Genomic DNA, 17389 nt, shown 5'->3' with positions numbered 1-17389 from the left:
GTACTCACGTACGGGGCAGAAATCTGGAGGCTTACGAAAAAGGCTCTACTTAAATTGAGGACGACGCAACGAGCTATGGAAAGAAGAATGATAGGTGTAACATTAAGGGATAAGAAAAGAGCAGATTGGGTGAGGGAACAAACGCGCGTTAATGACACCTTAGTTGAAATCAAGAAAAAGAAATGGGCATGGGCAGGACATGTGATGAGGAGGGAAGATAACCGATGGTCATTAAGGGTTACGGACTGGATTCCGAGGGAAGGGAAGCGTAGCAGGGGGCGACAGAAAGTTAGGTGGGCAGATGAGATTAGGAAGTTTGGAGGGTCAACATGGCCACAATTAGTACATGACCGGGGCAGTTGGAGAAGTATGGGAGAGGCCTTTGCCCTGCAGTGGGCGTAACCAGGCTGATGATGATGATGATGATGATGATAGCGCTCGAAAATGACCAATCGAATGTAAATGTACCAAGAGGGACAACGATCATTCGTTCTCTGCCCATTCGCTAAATTTTAGATAGATGGATAGATAGATAGATAGATAGATAGATAGATAGATAGATAGATAGATAGATAGATAGATAGATAGATAGATAGATAGATAGATAGATAGATAGATAGATAGATAGATAGATAGATAGATAGATAGATAGATAGATAGATAGATAGATAGATAGATAGATAGATAGATAGATAGATAGATAGATAGATAGATAGATAGATAGATAGATAGATAGATAGATAGATAGATAGATAGATAGATAGATAGATAGATAGATAGATAGATAGATAGATAGATAGATAGATAGATAGATAGATAGATAGATAGATAGATAGATAGATAGATAGATAGATAGATAGATAGATAGATAGATAGATAGATAGATAGATAGATAGATAGATAGATAGATAGATAGATAGATAGATAGATAGATAGATAATGAGAACGTTTACTTTACTAAAGTAGTGGCTTTATACGCGAAAAACACAGATATAAAATTTATGCAATAAGAAACGAATGAGAAGTGGCAGAGAACGTACTCACCCACCTAAGACAGCTCAGGTACAATGTGCGGTGTCAGTGCTGCACTCACAGGCCGTCGTACATTGAAATGAATTTTGCTGTCGGAATTAGATAGCTCGTTTGTACAGGTTTGGATATCTACGGCGAAAAATGAAGATTTCTGCCCTTTCAAAGGCCGTGATTGTGCAAAGGCTACGATGCCGTCGTGCCTGTCCTCGCGCTGTGGCGTGCTCCGTTGCGGCGCGCGCAGCCCATGCACTAAGCCGTGCTATCTTTACGAGGTCTTTTTTTCCACAGCACTCGCGCCTGAGTTCAACGCTCGCATTTGCCACGCATAATTATTTACGTGATAAGGCGACACCGCAGACGATGTTGCCGCTGTTTACATTGACGCGGTCATGACACGGTCGTCGTACTTTCCTTAGTTAATCCTTGTAACTGAGAGTAGAAGGCCCAATAAGATCACAAACACAAAGCGCTGAGCTCTGGACGCATAGCTCAGTGGAACGCTGAAACAAAGGAAGTACCTGTCGTTCGCTGGTGCAGATCTGAGCGTGCGAAATTCTGTGTACCAGCGTCGCCATGCAGTGCAGATCTGGTGGGCTTGTTGTTTGGGACGAAGTATGCATGTGCGTGTGGAACTAGGCGTAGCACACTCTCGTCGCATGCAACGTGCACCTAAGAAAGCTCACAGTGGATCAGTCAAGCGTGCTTCGGCAATTACAAATATATGACAAGTACACCCGTGAGTAAAACTATACGGACCACGGGAGCGCGTGCCAAACTGCATCGACGCGCCGTCTACCGACGCGGTGCCTGCTGTCGAGAGGGCCGCTACAGCAGCGGTGCGCATGCGCGTCCCATCATATCTGCTGGCCTGACATGTAGCTTTGCCTGACGTGGTTATGGTGCTCGTAGACTGAACGCCGATTGCAAAACAATCATCAATCGGACACCGATTGCAAAACCTTGCTTCTACCTGCGGCAGCAAACATTAGAACAGTTCGAGATAATACAACGCCGCAGAAAGCCGTTTTGAACGAGTGAAAGAAGGCAGAGCGGCGCGCGATAATACCCCCAAGGGGGGGGGGGGGGGGGAATGAAAGCGAAGCGCGGTGGACGCGTGTGCCAGCCCAGCCACAGCCGCTGGGTAAAACAATGGCTCAGATATGACGGAGCAGGGAAAACGACGCCCAGTGGACGTTCAGTCTACGAGCACCATAACCACGTCAGGCAAAGCTACATGTCAGGCCAGCAGATATGGGACGCGCATGCCCACCGCTGCTCTAGCGGCCCTCTCGACAGCAGGCACCGCGTCGGTAGACGGCGCGTCGATGCAGTTTGGCACGCGCTCCCGTGGTCCGTATACTTTTGCTCACGGGTGTACGTCCGACGTACAGGGTCGTTCAAAATATGTGCGAACGCGGCGAATCGTGGCCGCGCTCCGTGGAGCGTCAGTGCATCCGGCGCTGTCGCGCATTGAAACAATGTGGCGCAGGCGCACAGGAGACTGGAGGCGGTGCTTCGTGTCGTCTGCTACAGCGCTGAAGCGCGCCGTGCTTGCTTTGCTTGGAAGTGCACCTAACTGTGTGCTGGAAGCGCCCAGACGCGCCGAGATGGCATTGCCGCATTTTACTGACTGCAGCGCGTTGTTCAGTCCTATGGAAGGGTATCAACTGGCAGAGAGAGCTAGCTTGGGCACGGGAATCTCTTATCCGCTGGCGCGGCTGATAAGCTGCTGCAAATAAGTGCCAAGCTAAGCCACTGCTATGTACTAGTGAATGATTCTCGGATGACTTGTAAAAGCACGATCCACAGCACATTCTTTATGTTCATCGGCTGACAAACGTCAAGCTATCAGTTTTAAAAGTAGTGATGCCACTTTTTTTTCTTTTCTTGCTTATTTCTTATGCTGCCTCAGTAATAAAAGCGGTGTAATAGTCGAGGGGTGTGTCATTTTTCGGCGAACCTTGAGAGAGCAAGCGATGTCTCATGTTCCAAAGAGCGAAAGATGGCGAATTGTAGCGCTAAGCCTACAAGCATTCTCTCAGAGAAGGATATCAATGCTAACAAAATCGGCCACTTTCGACCCTGAACCGGATCGTTCGGGCATACCGAAAGGACCGAAGAATCAAGGATCATCCGCGGACAGGAAGTCCCAAAATCACCAATGAAGACGACGACATGAACATTGTTGCGGCCGCTGTGGACAAGCCCACTGCCAGTGCGACTGAAATTAAGAACACTGTCGGGCTTCTGGGTGTGTCGAACGCAACAGTGAAGCGTCGCCTGCGCGCGGCTGGCCTCAAGTCAAGAATAGCTGCACAGAAGCCACTTGTGAGCGAGAAGAACAAGGAGAAGCGCCTGGCATTTGCCCTAGATCATGAGCAATGGACAAAGGAGCACTGGGGAAAGGTCGTCTTTACTGACGAATCTGCTTTCACGACCAGGTGGGACCAACGTCAGCGAGTCTGGCGGCCTGAAAACTGCCGGTAAGTGTAATCATTTAAGCAAATGTATCCTAATATGAAGGATCATTTTAGGCACTAGTATTTACTGTTATTAAGCTTTAAACGTTAATATGCGTGTTCTAACAAGTATCAAGAATAATTTTTGCAGTGGCCTAACAACTGTAGTTTTGCAAAGCGCGTACGTTAAGCAAAATGGCACATTAAACTTCGACAAAAATAAAGAAATTCTCTAAAATAACGGCACAGCTATAATCAGTGAAAGAAATATTCATCAAGAAATATGGGAATGGGAAGAAAGTGACTGTAGCATCGATTAATATTAGGGAGAGAGAGCAAATGATAAAGGAAAGGTAGGGAGGTTAACCAGGACTGAGCCCGGTTGGCTACCCTACACTGGGGAAAGGGAAAAGGGGACGGAAACATTAAAAGAAGAGAAAGTCTACTGGGTATATCGTTCGGTCACTCAGTCCGGATCACAGACGCTGACTCAATCCAGTAGCCTTCAAATATCGCAGCAGAGCTTTTGTGGCCTTTTGTAGCTGCGATATGCGAGGCCATGGTCCCAAGATCTTCTTCAAGGTGAACGGTTTTCTATCTAGCTGATTTAGAGCTGTGCAGAGGTCATGTCTTTCGTTTTGAAAAGATGGGTAGTAGCACAGCAGATGTTCTATAGTTTCCTCGGCACCGCAGGCATTACAGTCGGCGCTATCAGTCATTCCAATCAAAAACGTATATGCATTGGTGAATGCGACGCCCAAGCGTAAGCGGCACAGCATTGTTTCCTCATTTTGCAGAAGCCCTGGTAACAGCCGCAGTTGCATAGAGGGGTCGAGGGAATGCAATAGTTCTTGGGTGAATTCAGGTGTGTGCCACTTCTCTAATGTCATACGGTGTGCTACCTTGCTTAGGTGTTGGGCTGCGTCGGTCCGCGATGAAGATACAGAAACAAGGGTTGCTCCTTCGTATGCTTTCCTAGCAGCTTCGTCAGCGAGGTCGTTGCCGGAGATACCGCAATGGCCAGGCAGCCACTGAAACACGACGTCGTGTCCTTTCGCTATCATACGATGGTGCATTTCTCGTATCTCCGACACTAGTTGTTCACACGACCCGCGACGAAGAGATGACAAAGACATTGTAAGGCCGCCTTTGAATCGCAGAATATTGCCCACCGATTAGCGGGTTGGTTGTTAATGTAATCAACGGCACCTCGGAGGGCAACAAGCTCCGATCCGGTCGATGTTGTCATGTGAGCAATCTTGTATCGGACGCTAATTGATCGTGATGGTATAACCACTGCGCCGGTGGAGCTGGTCTGAATGGAAGAGCCATCCGTAAATATGTGGACTCGGTCAAAGTAGAAAGTGTTCAAACAATCCAGAGCTCCTTGCTTCAGGGCCAAGGTAGGCAGGTCGGTCTTCTTTCTTATCCCTGGAACCGTGAGACGCACTTGAGGTTGTTCTAAACACCACAAAGCTGAGGTTGAACGTGCTGAGGGTGTGAAGCCCGATGGTAGACAGGCACGATGGATGCTGACCTCGTTGGAGAAGGACGCCTGTGGTCATCGTTCTGGCAAACAGGCAAGAGAGCTTGATTGCATGCATGAAACATGACGAACATGGGCCCTAAGCGTGTCGATGCTAATGTAAGTCGTGATCGGATGGTCTCGAGCCATTATAATGGTTCCTGCTGTTGAGGCGCTCTGCGGAAGTCCTAGGCAAACAGGTAGTGCCTGTGCTTGCACGCTCTGTAGTTCTCGAAGATTTGACTTGCATGTTTTAGCAAGCACGGGAGAACTATAACGTAGCAATCCGATAAAAAGTGCTCGATATAACTGTAGCATGGAGCCCACTGACGATCCCAATGTTTTCCCGGCGATAAACTTGAAGACATGAACAATAGATGCGAGCTTCTTCTTCAAGTGGGCAACATGAGGGCTCCAAGAGAGGTCCCGGTCCACAATAACACCCAAAAACCGATGATTTCTCTTGTAGGAGATAGGCTAGCTATTAATGCATACTGGATAACGAGACATTGGTTTTCGTGTAAAAGCGACTAATGCACATTTTTCTATTGAGATGGTAAGGCCTTGTGTGTTGTAAGAGTTGAGGAGGACGTCGGGATGAAAACTTGGGAGGTTTATTTACATTATTTACAGTCAATTAACAGTCTTAGAGTCATTACGGGCCGGACGCTGCGGCCCGTGGCAAGAAGCTCGAAAGAGATGAATCAAGGAATGCTCTAGGAATGCTCTACGAATGCTCTCCTGCTGCTCCCGGTCTGCGTCTTTTAAGCCCTTCGGTGTCTCGAAGACACGTCACGTTCGGCCAATAGGAGAGCCCGCTCAGGTGACGCCATTTTCGGCCAATCGGCGAGCCCGCTCGGGTGTCGTCATTTTCGGCCAATGGTAGGTGCTCGTGCGATGGAGTCACACCCGGCGAAGTGAGTCGCTGCTCGTGTGTTTGTCCGAGGGCTTTCTTCTTCCTGCGGTCTTGCCTTGCTGACTTGCAATGCGCCGTCACAATTGATGGATGGGGGCGACGCCGCCAGGTTTTCGCGGCGCATTACAGCCGTCTTGCTTCGGGACCCACTTTATCCGCAACAGTGCCAGGCTCTCCCTTCACTTTCGGGAAGAGTCAAGCAGTGAATAGCTCCACCGGCGGTACACGAAGCGGGGTCCACCAACTTGTTTGCACGTGCCGTGCCTCAGGAATGTGGTATCCGTGCTTCTGCGCTCTTTAATTAGCTGTGGCGCGATTCGATGTGGTCTGGGGAACTCGAAGTAGGCTCAGGAAATGGTCCCGTATCTAACAGTGTAAAGATAGTGAGATGTCTGTGTTGCTGCAGAAAGCAGCAACACAGGCATGAAGCTCGACAGAGATGAATCAAGGAATGCTCGCTTGCTGCTCCCGGTCTCTGGCTTTTAAGCCCTTCGGTGTCTCGAAGTCACGTTACGTTCGGCCAATCGGCGAGCCCGCTCAGGTGACGCCATTTTCGGCCAATCGGCGAGCCCGCTCAGGTGTCGTCATTTTCGGCCAATGGTAGGCGCCCGTGCGATTGTGTCACACCCGGCGCACAGGGTCGCTCCTTGGGCCCCAATTGTCCGAGGGCTTACTTCCCTCTGCGGTATTGCCATCCTGACTTGCAAACGCCGTCACAAAGGCGGATGGGGGCGACGTTTCAGTGCTGCAAAGCAGCTTTGCTCGGTACCCACGTTACCTGGAACCGTGCCAGGCTCCCGCTACACTTTCGGGAAGAGTGAAGCAGTGAATAGCTCCACCTGCGGCGCACGAGGAGGGGGACGCCAACTCGTTTGCACGTGCCGCGCCTCGGGAACGGGGTAGATGTGCTTCTGCGCTCCTTAATTAACTGTGGCGCGATTCGATGTGGTCTGGTGAAATCGAAGGAGGCTCAGGAAAAGGTCCCGTATCTAACAGCTCCTCCTTGCCCCGGAAGTTCGGAATGGCAGGTGAAATCAATCCGCTGGCCATGAGGAACGCTGAAAGAGCCTGCAGGGTACTGGTGTCGAGCCTCGTTTGACGAACTTCGGGATCCTGGGCCCTGGAGAACGTACGTCAAACAAACAAAACAACACAGAGCTGCACCACGTGTAAGCGCAGGCTCTTCACCCCTGACTCGCCAGGCTATTACTGAGTCAAAATGAACCCTGATCTTTTATTTCCCCAATTTTGACAAAGCAGTTCCAACCACCTTTACAAACCGCTATCCATATCTCCTCGAATGCCGACAGGACCAGAGTGCAATTGATGTTGCAAAACAAAAGGTCGTTGTCTTTGCAAACAAACAATGAAAACAGCCGAACATAACTTAAGTGGCCTAACTACACGAACAGCATGTTTCCAACCTATGGCAGTGGCGTACTTATCGCACGTATTGGTGCCACTGAACAGTCTGGTCAACTTCACAAGTACGTAATCACAAGCGCGCTAGCCTTGTGGTCACTAATCAAAACGCGTACTTGCGTCGTAGGCAAACTTTTCATTACGCCTACTCACGTGTCTTTCTCTAGTCCATACAGGACACGTACCTTAAACTAACAACTACACTTGCGTTACTTACGCACTTCGTAGAACCCTTAAAAATATGCGTCTGCTAATAACTAGTTCTACGCACGCTCACTAAAGAAGACAGAATACGGCTGCCCTCAACACACACGAGCAACCCAGTCAAAAATCTGCTTCCTTCCGTCCACACAGGACACGCGTTAATGGATCTAAGAACGCTTCTCAGTGCAAATGATGCATTTACTGAAAACCTCCGCGGTTAACCTTAGAAAATAAGAAAAACGCATAAGAAAAGGAAGGTTAGCTAATACACACACGCGTTACGATAGGCCTCTCACCGATAACCTTGACCCTCAGGTTACTCACACACACAAGAAGACAGCCTATCTACTTATTAATGAACAACTCGCGAGACTTAATGTTTACATAAAACGCATCTTTCCAATCTCGGAGCTTCTCGAACAAAACACGAAGCTCATACCTTACATACTGAAAGAAACTAGTCTCAATTCGCGAAAACTTTCAAATGCTCAAAAAAAAAAAGCACACCACGTTTCACTTCTACGGAAGCTCTGGGCCTCCCGTTTCAAACGTTTACAACTGACTCACACTTTTGAGCCGTACTCGACGTGGTCGCGGTCCGAAAGCTACTCTGGCTACCGAAGAACAACAAAAGGGCTGACTCACTATCAGCTCCCCCAAGACGTTACAGTCTGCTGCCAATTTGCGTCCTGGCACCCCGTTTTCATCACGACCTCGATTGACCGCGTCGCTACTCCCCACCTGGTCTCGTCTTGCCACGTTGCGCTTCTTTGTACTACACGCTGAGCTTCGAAAAGAACGACGGAACGACGAGGAATTTAACTGCCCCGTGCCCTTTGTCCGCGTCCGTGCAGAACATGCTTCTCGGTCCCCCTTTGACCGGTGGCTCGAACGTGTTTGATGCGTCAACATCGTCGATGACGAGCGCACCTTTCTTTTCCTCGCGCCCTGCCCTTTTGGGTCTCTCGCCGTCCTTGGCGGCGCTACATTAGTCACCGCATTCCTATCTTTAGGGCGCTTCTTTCTGCGGCGCTTTCTCTGGGAATTCCCTTTTATGCCGTCCTCTGGCACCTCGTGCTGGCCGTTACACATTTCGTCGGCCCGGATCGGTCTCTTACCCGAACAGTCTGAGTGATTTACATTTAAATCTACTCTCACTTTGCCTCGACTGGCGGACAGCTCAACCGACTCTTGAACAATTGGACTCTTGTCGGGTCAACAGTACCCTGTACCTCGCTAACGACCTCGATACCATGAGATGCGACGCACACGCGCGGTAACTGTGCCAATTTGTTCGCAGCTGGCCTAGCTGTCTCTACAGTCCTCTGTTGGCACAGCACCTCGTCGTTCTCTCTCTGGCCTTTAACGGCCTCTGTTGCCACTAAGGCATCGTTAGCAGCTAGCCTTTTCCCTTCACCTATGAATGTGCAGCCAATCTCACAGGCACTACTCTTCTCGTCGGCTTCTGGCGAAAATCCGCTAGATACTTCCTCATTCTTTTGCTCTGTACTGCCTACAGAATTTTCAGACAGGCGTTGTCTTTGTTCCTTTAACTGCTGAAAATATTGTATATGTTTTTCCAATGCTGCTATCTCTTTCTCGTACTTTTGCTCACGCTCACGTTCTTGACGCCCACGTCAAATTTTCTTTTGTTTTTAATCAACCGCAAGCTTACATTACACATTTTACTCCTTTTCTTGGCAGCTGTCCCGCTGTGGGTATGTGCCATAACTCCGCAGAAGAAGGAGGCCGTGACGCCGCCATAGTGCTCAAATAGACAGCAACCGTTTCGCAAGCATGAACCCGTCCACACCCGACGCCGCCCTCAGCGATTCGCACTGCTACCCGATGGGGAAACAGGAGAAGCGCGATTCCGTCCACGAGAGTGCCCAGGAGAGCGGAACCCACGCGTCCGCTGCGAGCCGCTCGCGGATCCGCAAGAAGAAGCCGCGGACCAGGCGACGCTCCAAGAAGAAGCCGAGGACGCGAGACTCTGAGCGGCCTGAGGCGGCAAGCACAAGCCCTCTGTCGCCCGCAAGCGAACACGAGTTCACGCTCACTCGCGAACCTGCGCGCTTGAAAGGTACCCTGAACAGTTTAATTAAAAATTAAATTATGGGGTCTCGCGTGCCAAAACCACTTTCTGATTATGAGGCACGCCGTAGTGGAGGACTCCAGAAATTTCGACCACCTGGGGATCTTTAACGTGCACCTAAATCTAAGTACACGGGTGTTCTCGCATTTCGCCCCCATCGAAATGCGGCCGCCGTGGCCGGGATTCGATCCCGCGTCCTCGTGCTCAGCAGCCCAACACCATAGCCACTGAGCAACCACGGCGGGTCCTGAACAATTTATTTACAGCTGTACGAGCTGTTTATAATGTTTTGCCTAAAGGTAACGAAGATTGGAAAAAAAATATATTTTCGGAAGCATCTTTACTGGGAATAGTGTTATACGCGCCTAACGCCATCGTTGCCTACAAATTATTGTGGCGCTAGCCATGGGTGGTTAGCGTTGCTCGGGAGACGGAAGGACGTGTGACGACGACGCCTTCGTCGCACCCGCTGTATGGCCGCGTCTTCTTGCGACCAGTTAGCTTCCTTTACTGTAAAGTCAGAATGGATTTTTTTCACTGAATCACAACGGCCGAAACACGAAATAAGTACTTCGAAATGCATGACGTCATACTGAAGTGCCCACGCGCGCAATTTCTTTAAAAGATGAAGTTGCGCATTTTATTTTTTAGTAACCAACCTTTTAGTTCGAATATGACGGAAACAGTTTTGAAAGAATACATCTACATGTGCCTAAACCAATAGTGTTTTTTTAGTGTCCCTTGAACCTTTAGTCACGGCTGAGGAACGATAATTTGCAATTGTATCATGATACGATACAAGATACTCGGTCAAAGTATTTCAGATACAGATGCAAGATACTACCGCAATTATTGTATCCTGTACGACAGTTTCCATATGTATCTTAAGATACTTCGATACATTCACAAATTTCTTACGCACCTATATAATGTACCAGCAAAATTGTATGCACAACATGTTTTCTTGGAAATTTCTTAGCTCCGACCAACCTTGTTTCATTTTAACGAAATGTATGTTATCTCAAAATGTCGGTCTTGCTCAGAGCATAACTTAATTTCAAAACAATTTATTGGGGGGGTTGCCTTAGCTGCTTAACATGAGAACTCTTTATACGCTGCGCTGTCAGCGGATTTTGCTTGTCGCTTTTGTAATTGAGAGTCGCGGATCTGCTTGCCGACTAGCTAGCGGGTCGCCGTCTAATTACAAGAACATCAATAAGAAGCCTCTGCACGATGGCGCAAATGTCGCCGCGGAGTTATACCTTGTCCTTAAACGTATTACCGTTTACGCATGTAACGTAGTCCAAAAAATTGCTTTTAGTAATTGCGAGCAACAATCACGTACACAACATAGCTGCCTTATGCACAAGTCTACTGGAAGCAGCACCATCTGCGCTTTGATTCACAACAATCAAACTTACATCCGCCAGATCCTTGAAATCGCTGCTGTGTGAAAGAAGCAAGGCAACCTCATTCTTGCATTCTTCAGACTCTGTAACAAAGCATCACGCAAGAGAAACTTCAGTAACGACACTATAGCGGCATCTGAATTTGCGCCAAAGAGGCCGCACGGCTTGGCGTATGCGCAGCGCAGTACGGTGGCTACGAGCGTCATGACACCGACGCAACTAAAAACAAGAAATCAAGAAAACAAAAGGTTGGCTGCGCGCTGACGTTCGCGCGCTTGTTTTTGTCGAGACTTCGTCGCCTGCCCTCACAGGAGGGCACCAGCGGAAAGATAACAGAATGCTTTTATTCATGTGGTTTAGGGGCAGTAGTATCAGCTTCAGAAGCAGAGTTCAGCCATCGTTTATATACTTTCGCACGGTGATGTACGGATAGCAGTATCTTGTATCTTAAGATACATGATAATTTCTTTCAGAAATCGGAAACACAGATAGTGATACACGCCTTGCCACATGTATCATAATAAAGATACAAGATGCGTAAAGAGTATCTAAGATAGTATCTAGGACACATGTATCTTCGAACTGCCCAGCACTGCCTTTAATGACGGCACATATAAATACCCCCGACCCCCCAAAAGAAGAACATTATTTGCTATCTAAATTATACGCCGAGAATAAGCACATTCAAGAAGGGAAACAATTCGATGCTCCGCGAATTTCGAGCGCAGCTGTTTTGATGTTTTGAATTCGCGGTATATAATGGCAAATAATTTTGTTCTGAAGGACAAGGTGCTCTCGGCGGCGGCGCTGAGCCTCCGCTCGGGCAGCTCGTTTCGCAGCAGCAGCGGCGTACGAAGGACGGCCACCGGTTGCCTCGCTCGTGGCTCGGAAAGAAAGCGTCAACGCGGGAACGCTCTGAATGAACGCTCTGAATGCGCTCCGTGGCTCGCACGGAGCGCATTCTCTACAGCGGCGGCCGCGCCACAGGAGAAGTATAGCGCGTGCACAGGGGCTCCGAGACCCACGCCAGCATTTCGTTTCCGCACTGGCCGCATGCCTCGTGCCGGCAATCCGCTTTTCTCCTCACCCTTTTCGTCATACCCTGCTCCGCTTTCCGCCTCCTTGTTGCACTGCACCCTCCTCGCGTCCTTCATCCCCCCGCTGCACCCCGTGTTCGCTTTGATCCTTCGCTGTACGCGCTCGCTCGGTTTCTCCGACGCTCGCCACAGGAACGGGCGTCCAAGAGCTGCGCTCTAATATTTTCTAGAAACTTCCGCATTATGGGGGAACCGCCCAGCAGAAAATTGGGAGTGGGTTTCACCTGGCTCATTTTGAATTTGCACAGACAGCTCTCATCGTATGTGACCCATACGCGTACGTCACGTGTGCGACACCATCGCACTCGGTGGTCATGCATCACTCTCTCTCCTCTGGCCGTGCTTTCAAAAAAATGCAAGGCGTGTGCCGAACATTTAGAGCGCAGCTCTTAGTGGCCCATTCCTGCGGCGAGCGTCGGCGGCGCCGGCGTAACCGAGCGAACGCGCACAGCAGCAAAATTTGAAACAGCGAACGCGGAGCGTGCAGTTGACAGACGCGAGCCGCGAATGGCAGAGATCAATGAGAGCGGCCCCTGCAGTGACGTGCACGCGGTAAACGGGTTCTGATCTGAGTTGCAGGTCGAGCGCGTCGGCTTTTATACGTGACTCGTCGAATATATATAGAATAGAATTTATTGATAGGAAAGACAGAGAGGTCGACCTGAGCTAGTGCGCTCTAGTCTGTTACTCTGCACTGGGCAAGAGGGAAGGGGAGTGAAAGTACTGGGATAGATGATGATGATAAGAGAAGTGGCGAGTGCTTATGTACATGAGACAGTTGTCTTGCTAGAGCCGCTCGTCGAGCTTGGTGGTGCTCTTGGCGCCATATGGTAGCGATCGTCGCACAACACGTCGTGAGCGTCACCAGGCAGCGCTATGCTTTACATTCATCATGAAGCTGTGCAGAGTGATATAGGCTGGACAAGTTTTGAAGTCAGGGAAGCTCACAGTAAAATTGATTATGAAGAACGACTGAGGAATATGGAAAAAATAAATGGGCTGGGATAGTGGTCAGGTATTTGTGCAGGAAAAACATTGATTCACAGTGGAGGAAAAGAACTAGGAAGTTTACCAGCAAGTATGCGACCTGTATGGTAAGCAAGATGGCAACAAAGAACGTCAAGCGGTTAATCAGAGAGGCTGAGATAATCTCATAAGTGGCGGCAATGCAAACGAAACCTGCCATGAGTAAGTACTTAAGAGAAAAAAAACCAAATCAGGTAAGAAACACTTTATGATAGCTCAAAGAGAAGCTCATTACTTTTCGAAGCGAAATCAGCATGCCTTATAACACGCACTTATGGAGCGAGATAAAGGAGGAAGAAGCATGTGCTTACTCCGGTAAATATAGGGAACCAATTGAGCACGTTGCATTAGAATGTGCAGATATCTGCCCAGTGGTCGATTTAGATACTGCTGGCCTCCTGGAAGTCCTTTGGTTCAGTGAAAGCAGGGGGAAAGTAAGCATGTCCGCAATAAAGATTAGTATGAGGCGATTGGAAGATTGGTTGAATTAGGGAAACGAGGAACAACTGACGCGTACAAAAACGAAGTTCACAATAAGGGTTCTGAAAATTGGTTAAGAGAATTGATCATGGGTTATTTTCTCTCTTTTTTTTCTTTTTTAACATAGGTAGGACATTAGGCAATATAATAGCAAGAGATTGGTGGCGGAACCCACCACCACCCCGTTCCGAAGGGGACGCTCATAGCGTCCGTCCATCCATCCATCTGTCCGTCCAACCATCCGTCCGACCACCCGTCCGCCACCCGTCCGACCACCCGTCCATCCGTCCATCCATCCAAATACCCCTCCGTCCATCCGACCACCCGTCCGTCCATCCGCCCGTCCATCCATCCATCCATACATCCATCCGACCATCCGCCCGCCCATCCGTCCGTCCATCCTTCCATCCGACCACCCATCCGTCCACCCGTGCATCCGTCCGTCCATCCGACCACCCGTCCGTCCATCCGTCCATCCGACCATCCGTCTGTCCATCCGTCCGACCACCCGTACATCCGTCCATCCGTCCGTCCATGCGACCACCCGTCCGTCCGTCCATCCGACCATCCGTCCGTCCATCCGACCATCCGTCCGTCCATCCGACCATCCGTCCGCCCATCCGTCCGTCCGTCCAACCATCCGTTGATTCATCCACCCGACCATCCGACCGCCCATCCGTCCATCGGTCCATCCATCCAACCGATCATCCGTCGGACCACCCGTCCGACCACCCGACCATCCGCCCACCCGACCATCCGACCGCCCATCCGTCCGACCACCCGTCCGTCCGTCCGTCCGTCCGTCCATCCATCCGCCCATCCGTCCGACCGCCCGTCCATCCGACCATCCGTCCGTCCGTCCGTCCGTCCGTCCATCCATCCATCCATCCGTCCGACCATCCGTCCATCCGACCATCCGTCAGACCGCCCGTCCATCCGTCCGTCCGTCCATCCGTCCGTCCGTCCATCCGTCCGTCCGTCCATCCGTCCGTCCATCCATCCGTCTGTCCATCCGTCTGTCCATCCGTCTTTCCATCCATCCATCCAACCATCCGTCCATCCGTCCGTCCGTCCATCCGTCCGTCCGTCCGACAGCCCGTCCGTCCGACAGCCCGTCCGTCCGACCGCCCGTCCGTCCGACCGCCCGTCCGTCCGACCACCCGTCCGTCCGACCACCCGTCCATCCGACCACCCGTCCGTCCATCCGACCACCCGTCCGTCTATCCGTCCGTCCGTCCATCCATCCATCCGTCCGTCCATCCATCCATCGGACCATCCGTCCACCCGATCAAGTGTCCGCCCATCCGTCCGACCGCCCGTCCATCCGTCCATCCATCCGACCACCCGTCCCTCCATCCGACCACCCGTCCGTCCATCCGACCATCCATCCATGTTGTGCTCGTTCGCTCGGTCACGCCGCCTCCGCCCACACTCGCCGCAGGAACGGGCCATTAAGAGCTGCGCTCTAAAGAACCGCATGTTAACTATTGCATCGCTGCTGAAAACACACAAGCAGCGAAGTAGAGTATACTTGGTTACTCTAATAATAGTTCATCTCCATAGTTAAACTCTGCGCCACCAACCTGACCGCTCACGTTTAAGCCTTCGGTAAAGCTGGGTTCTCGCTACGGGACGGATCGAATCAGTGTGCAGACGAGGTTGGCGTTGCTGAGCTGCAACGAATAATGTCGCAAGCAGCCCGTCAGCGGCTTCTTTGAGTGAGCCGCGGTTTTTGGCACTGAACAATTTCATCCGCAGACGGAAGTGACGTTCTCTCCCGTCCGGTGAATCAAGCTTAACCCGACATATTCAGCAACGGGAGATACGTTTACTGTCAAGCAGAAACTCCCTACTCTCGTGCTTACGAAAGTTTTCCTCTCGGTAAAAGTGGCGCTTGGAGCACTGAGCAGTGAATATAGCCTTACCTAATTATTTTCACCCAACCTCGTTTTTGTAGCGGGAGACGAAAAGTCTCTGACCCCGGCGGACGACATTCCGCCAGCTTCGGAGACCACTGCTGCTCCGCCGACTGCCGTCGATGTCAGCGTACCGGTCATTGAGGCCGTCGCCGCACTCAGGCCTCCTCAGCCGGCGTCTACCTCGGAAAAACCCTGCGAAGAAAATAAAGAGGATTTAGGAGAGCGCCGCCGCGTGTCGATCAGCGGAGGAGAAAAAAGACGAGTGAGTGCAAAGCACGTGATGATGCTGTCCTCGGAGGAGCTCTAACATTTACTTGCCCACATCGAGCCTTATAACGTCGATTTTCAGCGAATGTCGTACGCAGTGGATCTAGGTATACTATGGAAGAACAAGCTGACGTACACTTGAGAGCAGCGAGAAGCTACGCGTTAGCTTCCTCCGCCTCGCGGATTTCAGCAGAGCTCATCGGCTTATCGGATGCATACCCACTGTGGTTGCCTAGTGGCTTAGGTCGCAGCAGCAAATCCCGGCCACGGAGGCCGCATCTCTATAGGGGCGAAATGCGAAAACACCCGCGGTGCTTAGATTTATGAAGAACTCCAGGAGGTCCAAATTATTCTAGAGTCCCTCACTACGGCGTGCCTCATAATTACATCGTGGTTTTGGCACATAAAGCCCCATATTTTAATTATGTCGTTATTGGATGAATGTCATGCAGCCCTAATTCAACACAGGCAATTCAGAAGGACTAGGTTTGAATTAGCCCTGACGTGCATCCAGTAAACGGTAACGAACTCGTCCGTGCAAAGTCTTACTGAAACATAAGTTTCCAAGCAAATATTTAAGAAGGTATATCACTTAGAAGCAAGCACCAGTGCTTTAGACTATAATGCGTGAAAGACAGTCGCTGTTACTGAGAATGTCGACTCATTCGGAGCACTTTCCGTTTAGGACAAGGAACTGATCCCAAGCCCTCTGGAGAGCGCGGAGCCAGCGCCGTCACTCATCGAGGCACAGACAGGAACCACGCGGAAGTCGTCAGTACACTGTACGTGCAGTATAATACCGTTCTTCCTTGGTTTGACCACGGCTATGTCGACCGGTATACCTTCCGGGTAAATAGGAATTGCGTCACGAGCGCCAGTTTCTCCCCTGGTGCTTGGTAAGCCAAATTGCCGAGAGAAAAAGAAATCAAGCATGCTGTCATGGCAACGGTTTTGTTGATGCGCGACGGGAAAATCCAGGTCTCTGAATACCTCCTGTAAACACGCTGTGAATAGCATTGGAGAGATCGTATCTCCCTGCCTGACGCCCTTCTTTATTGGGATTTTGTTGCTTTCTTTATGGAGGAGTACAGTGGCCGTGGAGCCGCTATAGATATCTTTCAGTATTTTTACATACGGCTCGTCTACACCCTGATTCCGCAATGCCTCCATGACTGCTGAGGTTTCGACTGAATCAAACGCTTTCTCGTAATCAATGAAAGCTATATATAATGGTTGGTTATATTCCGCACATTTCTCTATCACCTGATTGATAGTGTGAATATGATCTATTGTTGAGTAGCCTTTACGGAATCCTGCCTGGTCCTTTGGTTGACGGAAGTCTAAGGTGTTCCGGATTCTATTTGCAATTACCTTAGTAAATACTTTGTAGGCAACGGACAGTAAGCTGATCGGTCTATAATTTTTCAAGTCTTTGGCGTCGCCTTTCTTATGGATTAGGATTATGTTAGCGTTCTTCCAAGATTCCGGTACGCTCGAGGTCTTGAGGCATTGCGTATAGAGGCTGGCCAGTTTTTCTA

General features: G+C 50.1%; 1 long non-coding RNA gene across 1 annotated transcript in view; it reads right to left on the bottom strand.

Annotated features, from left to right (window-relative positions):
* LOC140218429 (uncharacterized) overlaps positions 1–17389 on the bottom strand; it is a 65233-nt gene that overhangs the window by 30893 nt on the left and 16951 nt on the right. The window contains exon 3 of the long non-coding RNA XR_011894683.1: positions 15591–15776. This is a non-coding gene — a long non-coding RNA (uncharacterized lncRNA). The remainder of the gene's footprint in view (positions 1–15590; positions 15777–17389) is intronic.

The sequence above is a fragment of the Dermacentor andersoni genome, chromosome 5 (assembly GCF_023375885.2).
Source record: "Dermacentor andersoni chromosome 5, qqDerAnde1_hic_scaffold, whole genome shotgun sequence".
Lineage (NCBI taxonomy): Eukaryota > Metazoa > Arthropoda > Arachnida > Ixodida > Ixodidae > Dermacentor > Dermacentor andersoni.
Note: the sequence above shows the minus strand (reverse complement) of the source record. Positions and strands in the feature narration are given on the sequence as shown.